This window comes from Tachypleus tridentatus, chromosome 13, assembly GCF_004210375.1.
Source record: "Tachypleus tridentatus isolate NWPU-2018 chromosome 13, ASM421037v1, whole genome shotgun sequence".
NCBI classification, from domain to species: domain Eukaryota; kingdom Metazoa; phylum Arthropoda; class Merostomata; order Xiphosura; family Limulidae; genus Tachypleus; species Tachypleus tridentatus.
Genome location: NC_134837.1, coordinates 77,596,390 through 77,606,106, shown reverse-complemented (window position 1 = coordinate 77,606,106; position 9,717 = coordinate 77,596,390). Strand labels below are relative to the sequence as shown.

Sequence of the window (9,717 nt, the reverse complement as noted above, 5' to 3'; positions counted from 1 at the left end):
AATAGTTAACAAGAAATAGTAATGCCTATAATCCAGATCCTACGAGAGTTATACAAATGCAAGGAAATACAATTACCACTTAAATTAACATTTCACAATATACTGAATGAATGTGATATCAGATGATGATTATAAACATGCTCAAAACGTTTGAAAAGATTACCCTACAAACAATGAGATGATATAATGATCTTTATTTAAAGACTGGTGTTTTGATATTATTTGATATTTTCGAGAACTTTAGAGACTTTTGTTTGAACACTTAGTCCCTGCTTGGTATTACACGGCAGCTATTCTATCATGTGATGCAGTGTTAAAAATGACTGATTTTGAATTATAGTTGTTAACGAAATATAATATGATCAAATGTTTGAGAAAGACAGTTGTGGAGGTGTATTTTAATGTTCTGTTAGAAACAGCAAATTAAATAATAAACATATTAAAGATTATTATCATAATAAAGAATCTATCAGCTTTTCTAGATACTAATAACCTACACGGTCAATATTTATCTTATGGAAATGGAGGACATAAATGGCGTTGTGCAAATATCAATGTAATGAAAGTACCTAATGATACTGAAATAGGTTATATTCTAATAAAAGTAGATTAGAACTACCCAAAATAACTTATTACCATTCACATATACCTCTTGAGACACCAAAAATATAATAAAATAAATGACAATTTTGTATGATAAAAAATACGTACTTTATTATAAAAATCTTAAACAATATTTATAGTCAGGAATTACAATGAAGAAAATTAATAAAATGTTAAAGTTCAAGGAACCTGGTTAGCTTAAGGAATATATTGATCAAACTACATCAAAATTGAATTGAAGCCACTAATGATTTCTTTAATAAAATTTTATAAATTCTTAAATAATTCTGTATTTGAAAAAAACAACAACAAAACAATTAGGGATATTATTAGAAAATGAGTTGATATATCATTGTGAAATAAACTGAAAAATTAAAAGCCAAATCACAATCACTTCACGAGAGACCAATATTTACAGAAACGTTGTCCGCTATTCACATGAATAAAACATATTATTTAGTAAACCAATTTGCACTGGTATGTGCATTATAGATCTTTCGAAAAAATTGATGTATGATTTCCATTACGGATTCACAAAATCAAAATATGGTGATGACCTAATATTATTATACCAAGACAGTGATTCTTATATTTATGCCTCGTGACACCAAACATGTTTGCTCTTTCAGCCGTGGGGGCGTTATTATGTTACGGTCAATTCCACTATTCGTCACTGAAAGAGTAGCCCCGAGAGTTGTCTAAAATGTGTGCTTTAATAAGATAATAAAATTTGTAAAAATCTAAGGATGTAAAAAAATGTGTTATTAAATATAGAATTATATTCGATTAATATAAAGAATGTCTATTTAGTTGAAATGAAATACATATAAAACTAATAACAAGTAAAAACGGGAAACAAATTCTGTTGACGTTAACAAGGAAGTACTAAGCTCAAATGATGAAAATATATGCATATTACCAGATGGTATTCAAACTTTATCGTGGCTAATTAAAATTAATGCCATTAGATTAGTTCAAAACGTTGAAGTTCGTGAGTTAAATGTATTAAAATTAAATGTGTGTGTTTTCTTACAACGAAGCCACATCGAGCTATCTGCTGAGTCTGCCGAGAGGAATCGAACCTCTGATTTTATTAAAATTAAAAACTGAATACTCTATATCTGAAGTAAAAATAATTAAATTCCAATTTGGTGATAAAAATTACAGATATACCAACAGGTGAAAGCTGGAATGAATTCCAAACATTTTTTTTTCCTGATGGACTTACTAAAAGTTGACTGAAAAAGATATTAAAGTAATAAGAAAAATTATAGTTTATTTGTTTTCAGAGAAAACCCGCATTGGGTTTTCGTCTGTGTCCTCCATGGGAATCGAACGCCGAATTTTACCATTGTAAGTCTGGGGGACAAATGAAATAAAATATCTTATCCTGGTTTACTCAGGAAATGAAAGCCTATGGCAACGGGCAGAAAGCTCATATCATTGAATATGATATGTGATATTAATCTGGACTAGCATTTTGCAGTACTTATTGCGTTGTTTTGTAAAGGAACCCTTTAATAATTTTAAACATTTCTCATTTTGCATCCAGATGAGGCGGAAAAGCCAGGTTCTTGATGGGGAAGCAAAAATGAAGAAGCTGGAAGGTTTCACATTAAAAATATCTTATTTTCAATAATACTTAGCGATTTTTGATGATTTGGGGTTATTTTTGCTGTTGGGGCTATTTTTCTTATTTTGTAATTATTTGGGATTATTTTTGGTATTTTTAACATTTTGATTTTTTAAAAAACTTCTTTTACTTTTACGTGGAGCATAAAATACATATATATATGACTACCATGCAACACCATTAGACTATCAAGGGCATACGTTCAATATTAAAGCACATTTTGTTAAAAAAACTATTGAAAATATTTTGAAGACAAAATTTACCAGAGAAATTGGTAAATTCTATATTACCAGAATTTATGTCTGGTAAAACATAAATGTTTTATTTATATTGGATAATAATAGACATTATTTATTATTCACATTGAATAATTTTGCAATTATTCTTGATGAGTAATTTTTCTCATTATTGGTGATAAAATGATTTTATCATTGTAAGTCTAAGTACAATGATACTTACAATATCATTGTACTTATTACAATAGGCACTATCTAGTTTGAAATATAAACTTGAAATACAGTTTGTATTTAGTGCCAATACCTACTTAGGCACTAAATTTCATATATGCCAGTTTTATATCTTACACCATCTTAGGCCTGATGCTTTCCAATGACGTAAGCATTCAAGTAATTCATTACATTTTATGTAGAAATTTTAAAATACACTGCAATAATATAAAGCATAATTTATATTATGTTTAAATCTAACATAAAGTATGATGGGAAACGAGGCTTACAAATTACGTATAAGTTTTTTCGAATCCCCGTCGCACCAAACATGCTCGCCCATTCAGCCGTGGGGGCGTTATAACGTGACCGTCAATCCCACTATTCGTTAGTAAAAGAGTAGCCCAAGAGTTGGCGATGGGTAAGGATGACTAGTTGCCTTCCCTCTGGTCTTACACTGCTAAATTAGGGACGGCTAGCACAGATAGCCCTCGAGTAGCTTTGTGCGAAATTCCAAAACAAACCAATTAAATACGATGTAAAAACTAGCTGTTACAATACAATATCGTTTTCGGTGCTTGATATATCAGGTAAACCGGATTCAAATCTTTTTTGACATAATTTTGTATTTTCAAAAGAATTATGTTTTGATACTTTAACCTGGTTGAAGAAGTTTTATCGTATTATAAATATTTAAGTTCTAAATTTCAGGATAATGCCAGTCACCTATCAGTTATAGATCAAAGGTTTGTCATAAACGCTTTAAAATGAGGCTAGGAAGGTACTTGAGTTTTGTGGAATTTGTTTGTTTTTCTAAGTGTCTATGTGTTCTATAGCACTTAGATAACAATAAAAACATAAAAAAAAGAAAACGCAAACATTTATTCCATTATACCATTTTATTCAGTGTTATACCAAGAGTGCATCAGAATACACGCACATGGATATATACACCCTCCTGCAATATATTATAAGATAATTAATTACTTCAGATAAAATAGTGTGTTATATCACAGAAAAATAATTTACACAACAAGTTAAGTTATTAGATGAATGACCACGCCTACTTAGGCACTAAATTTCATATATGCCAGTTTTATATCTTACACCATCTTAGGCCTGATGCTTTCCAATGACGTAAGCATTCAAGTAATTCATTACATTTTATGTAGAAATTCTAAAAAAGTGGCAAAGAATTTATATAAATCACATATTACAGGTACATAAAATACACTGCAATACCATCTCTTACTAACTTACGCTACATAACAAATTGTGTATATATATATATTTATATATCATCCATTTTAACTTACTGTAGTCAACACGCTGAAAATGTTTAACTGAGAATCATACGTATATGAATTTAGAAGGTGGATTACTATGGTTACCAGTTACCAACAGGTTCAGTGTATGAAAGGTGAGAGCAGATGACATGACTGATGTACAGCCACTGAGAATATTACTACGCGATGTTAGAAAAGAAGGTTAAACCGAGTGATCTAGTGTACAGCCACTCATACGATAACTATATGAACTTAGAAAGGAAGGCGAGACTCAATGGCCTCCTGTACCGCCACTCAGATGATTACAAAAGTAGATAGGCGAGAAGCGACTTGGTTTACGTTAAGCCATATCGCCATTAAGAAAAAGTTATAGGGTAAACGAAAGAAAGTGACGTGGCATACAATAATTCGAAAGACGACTTCAGAGAAAGGAGGAGTCATCTAGCATTCAACTGTCCAGCAGGTCACTATAAGAACTTAGGAATAAGGGATGACGAACGATTATTCTGTACAGTAACTACGAACTTCGTGGGAGTGAGTGACTTCATGGTGTCACACAGAAAGGTCACTGTTGACATTTTAGAAACAGCTTGTGCTTCTTTTTGCATTTTATTTCGTTTTTATGATCGTGGATATCAAAAGTACAAGTCAGATAGTTATCCAATGCATTAAATGTAATATATTCCAATGAATAAAGCACGATGAGTGTATAGCAACCAAAGTCAATTGAATTTCACTCTTTTTGTGTAAATATTACGGTGTGAACCAAAACATATTAAAATTCATACGATAATGAACTCACAATGTAATGTACAAAGGCACTATTAGTACATTTCAAATACATTCATTCTGTAGTTAATTAAATATATAAAACAATCAACATAATTCTGACAGTTGAAACGGGCACAACCTTAGGAAACAATTCCTTTTCCCCACAATATTCGAGTAATTTAAATTTAACTTTTCTTTAACTCTCATTCTACAATTCATCAAAAATAGTTGTACACAGATTAAAATCTGATTAATAACCGTGGGTAAAGCTATGCCTAAAAACTTGCATTTTCTCTTGTGACAAAAGTAAGTTAAGGGGAAAAAAGGTACACATAGACTGTAAGTCCCCCAAACAAACAAACAAAAAAAACATGGCCGATGACAACAGTTATCACAATATCATTTGTGTTATTCAATCCATTAAACTTTCATATTAAAAAGACAAAACGGAAACAGCGTTCACTTAAACGCTGAACAATATTTCAATCGAGTTTAATCCATCTGCACCAAGTTTTTTCTTAAAACATAAGCAAACCATTCAGTATATGGTATACAAAACTAGAACAAATACACTACATCAGAGACTGGACATCGCAGAGTAAAATGTATACTGTGCTTTTACTAATGTCTCAATATTTCAAAGGATGTGTATTGAAATATTCTCTTCATTTGTTTAATTAAAAACAATAAGCTAATAATAAATCTTGAAACGCTTTAAAAAATAAAAATAATGTTCTGTTATGAAACATTAAAGCTTGAATTACTCATAAATCATGCGAAATACAAGTTACTCTTAAGATACACAAGGATTAAAGTTAAAATGGTTAAAGCAGAAACAAATGTTACTCAAGGTGGTTAAACCAATGACAAAAGTTAATCAAGATGGTTAAACCAAAGACATAAGTTACTCAAGGTGATTAAACAAGAGACATAAGTTACTCAATGTGGTTAGACAAGTTACTCATAAACTACATGCGATTTTGGCAGCCAACATTCTATATGTATGCATATACACATATATTTTTGTTTTAGTAATGGTATTTTCTTGTATAAAGCAAAATTATTCATGGTGGTTAACCGTTTACACCTGATGTAGAAAGTGTCTAGTTTATATACACAATCAAACAAAAAGCAGTTTTTTTAAAGATTTATTTATAAATACTTATTGAATTAACGTTGTAAGTTATAAGTGAAATCGATATCAAAACAAGCATATTTATTCACAGTTGATCTGACTTGCCCGTTTGTTGTACTTTATTCCACACATGGTTCTCTGTAACACTATAAATTGAGCATCAGTTGACGTAACTAAGTGTACTTTGATACATGGAATGTTTTTTTGCAATGTTCCTAATAAAAATATAACCATACGGTTGAGCTAGAGTAAAACAACACGTTGGGTTCCTTAACAGTTGTAACACTTGGTTGAATTCTGAACTTAAGATATTTCTTTAAGTTACATATGATTAACGATAAGTTACTTACAATTTGCAAAATCAATAAGGCCATAACACTAATTACATATATGTAAAACAGTTATAAGTTAGCTAGTTCTGTTTGTTATATTTGCCATTCGCTGCCTGTGATAAGGCCATAACACTAATTACATATATGTAAAACAGTCATAAGTTAACTAGTTCTGTTTGTTATATTCACCGTTCACTGTCCATGAAGCAAAGTGAATTGCACCACGAGATAGTTATGTGAGCGCAAGAAATATTTTCAGTAAATATTAAAATACTAGTTAGTGTAGAAGGTCTAGTAAAACTGTATTTTTTCTAACTACTCAATGTGCTGTATCGATGTGTAAAATATAATAAGATTAATAATATAAAGTAAATAGAAATATGTACAGAAGTTTCGAGAGTACAGTTGACTCACTTCAATATTTAAGGCACGCTGTCAATTAAGACTGCGGGACATTAACCTAAAACTGCATATTAAATATGCAATACTACTCTCAAACCCAGAGCAAAGCTAGACTTGGTTATCTTACATGTTTTGAAAGTAAACCTAGAACACGTCTTACATTACATTAATTTAAAACAATGCGTTTGGATCGCAATAAAAAAAGTAAGATTTATTAGATAAATAAATCTAAAATATTTATTTTTTTGCTATTAATAAATACTTTTCATGTTACCCTAAAGACATCAGTTAGTAGTGACGTGTTTCTAGAGAAACGTCACTCAGTCAGCAGGACTGTAGAGGAAATAATAGGTTCCTCCTAATAGTCATTGTGGAAATCTTTACAAGTTCTAGTTCACTCAATATAAACAAGAGAAATAACTATAAATATCCATACCCACATAGCTAATAATGAAAACTATAGTTAAAACATGTTGTGCTCTAAACAACTTAAACAACTAATATCTTCATATCATGATGGTTATACAATCACGCTTCCATGTAAGCCAAACTTCAAAACAACAACAGAGCTCTAAACATACGTTTAACGGGCTTCTACTACATTACACTCTTTATTAGATTTCAGTTACCAAATAGGTTGTCAGGTTTCAATATTTTCTGCTACCAGACAGGTTATTATGTTTCAGTCGTTTCAACTATACACATGCTAAATTTTAATGGTTTCAACTACCAAACAGGCTTTTAGATATTAATGATTTCAGCTACCAAATAGGTTGTCAGGTTTCGATGATTTGAGCTGCCAGATAGGTTGCCAAGTTTTAGTCGATCATTACATATTTAAAACAACTTACTTGCACGAAATGTCCTCGATAAGACTGGTTAGGGCTCATCCAGGAAGTGCAGAAAGCGTACGTTAACTATTTGTAATGATGGTGAATAGAATACTAATTATTAAAGTTACATTTTTTTATTAAAATGCATTATCACCACATAAGTTAAAACACCTTTCTATGTTTAAAAAACTAATAACTAAAAAAATAAATAATTCCAACGTTCAATCCAAAGTTGATCTGATCATCTGGGACAAAATCGTCACATTAACTACTTTGGACAAGATCATGTGGTTAACTTTAAATTATAAAAAAACTGGTAGTGATATTTAGTGTTAACAGACCACGCTTTATACATTCTAGTCCATCAAATGTTGGTATATTCCTTGTGTTATTTAATATTTGATAAAATTAACCAATCAACTTCACGTGGCTACTGTAATATACGGAATTCTCAAAACACTTATTTCACACACTTATAATAAACTTTGAACAATTCAACAAAACTGAATAACTACACAATGAAATTTCTTTAAGAAAAGGCACAGTATTAAATACTTGAAGTTTATCTGCAAATAATTGATCTCACAATCTTTAATGTTTGCCTTCTGAAAATATAGATTATGCATGCATTTAATTTATGAGTGGTAATTATGATGTAACTAGTACCTAACGCTATGAAGTATATAATCTTGATTGACAGATGGTAAGTAATAAATGCAACAATGGGCGAAACAATGAAACAACTTGAACAACCTAAGAACTAACAATAAACTTTTCTGTCAAAACGTACTTAACAATTCATTCATGGTTTCCTCTGACAGGCTTTTTTAATGCAAATATAGGAACAATTTTAACAACTCATTTTAATTCTTCATCTATAATTATTACATTGATTCTATACCTTTCTTCAGGTACTCGATTTTCCATATTCTTATACATTTTAGTCAAGGCTGTGTGGAAGACTACTGTTTTCCAGACATAAAATGGGTACTTGGTGTGTTTTTTTTATTATTATTTATCTTCTCGAGTCTTTTTATTACTTATTTCTGGTAATTTTCAGTTTGTCTGTGAGATGGCAGCACTGTATTACCCAGAAGGTAAAGAAATGATCGAATCTGGAGTCTGCAAGAAAATCAGGCAAGTAATTAATTTTTATTGTAATAAACAACGAATTAAACCATAAAATATCCTTTCTACAAGCAATGTAAATCAAACTGAACTTTAAACTCCAATATATATGAAAGTGTTACATGAATTTTATTCAGTTGTTGCGGAACATTCACATTCGTTATTGCTGTTGCTCAATAGAAGGCCCGGCGTGGCCAGGTGGGTTAAGTCGTTCGACTCATAATCTGAGGGTCGCGGATTCGAATCCCGGTCGCAACAAACATGCTCGCCCTTTCAGCCGTGGGGGCATATAATGTGACGCTCAATCTCACTATTTATTGGTGAAAGAGTAGCCCAAGAGTTGGCAGTGGGTGGTGATGACTAGCTGCCTTCCCTCAAGTCTTACACTGCTAAATTAGGGGCGGCTAGCGCAGATAACCCTTGAGTAGCTTTGCGCGAAATAAAAAAAAAACAGACTAGCTTCAAGGATTGTGGTACTTTTAAGATGAAATTAACGCCCTACCACTTGCTAGCTTTAAGGATTGTCACAATATAAGGTAGAGTCGTTTCCGTTGTAAAATGATACAGGTTCATTTGTATTTTTTCTTTTAGCTTTTGTTTGCTTGTAGTTAAGCACAATGCTCTGTCCATCACGGGTATCAAAATTCTGTTTCTAACGTTGTAAGTCTGCAGACATGCCGTTGTGCTATTGGGGGGCATTCTTTTAGCTAGTAGCCATGTAAATGTCTGTGGAATATTGTAGATGTGATCCATATTGTATTTTACCTTAAGTTTCATTGTAGTTTATTTTAATGTCTACTGCATTTTACCCATGATAGATACGGCTGTTTATTTTGGGTTACATTTACTTAATTTTTACGGTATTTTTTGTTCAAAACCATTTATTTTGCTAATATATATTGTCATATCTGTTAATAACGTATTTTCGGTTACTTTCACCGACAATTCTTGTTTCTTTCATTCAAGATAAGACAAATTTTAACCTTCCACAGGCTAAAGCTCACATCTCTTGTTTATTTGTTTGTTTTTAAATTTCACACAAAGCTACACGAGGGCTATCTGAGCTATCCGTCCCTAAATTAGCAGTGTAAGACTAGACGAAAGGCAGCTAGTCATTACCACCCACCGCCAACTCTTGGGCTACTCTT

General features: G+C 31.4%; 1 protein-coding gene across 3 annotated transcripts in view; it reads right to left on the bottom strand.

The window, feature by feature from the left end:
* Positions 1-3,562: 3,562 nt before the first annotated feature.
* The window catches only part of LOC143237475 (cyclic AMP response element-binding protein A-like), a 68,876-nt gene continuing 62,721 nt past the window's right edge, over positions 3,563-9,717 (bottom strand). For 2 of the 3 annotated variants that reach the window (XM_076476762.1, XM_076476764.1), the window contains one exon: positions 3,563-8,563. The gene's annotated coding sequence lies outside the window, so the exon portion shown is untranslated. The remainder of the gene's footprint in view (positions 8,564-9,717) is intronic. The other variant, XM_076476763.1, reaches the window with a different exon arrangement.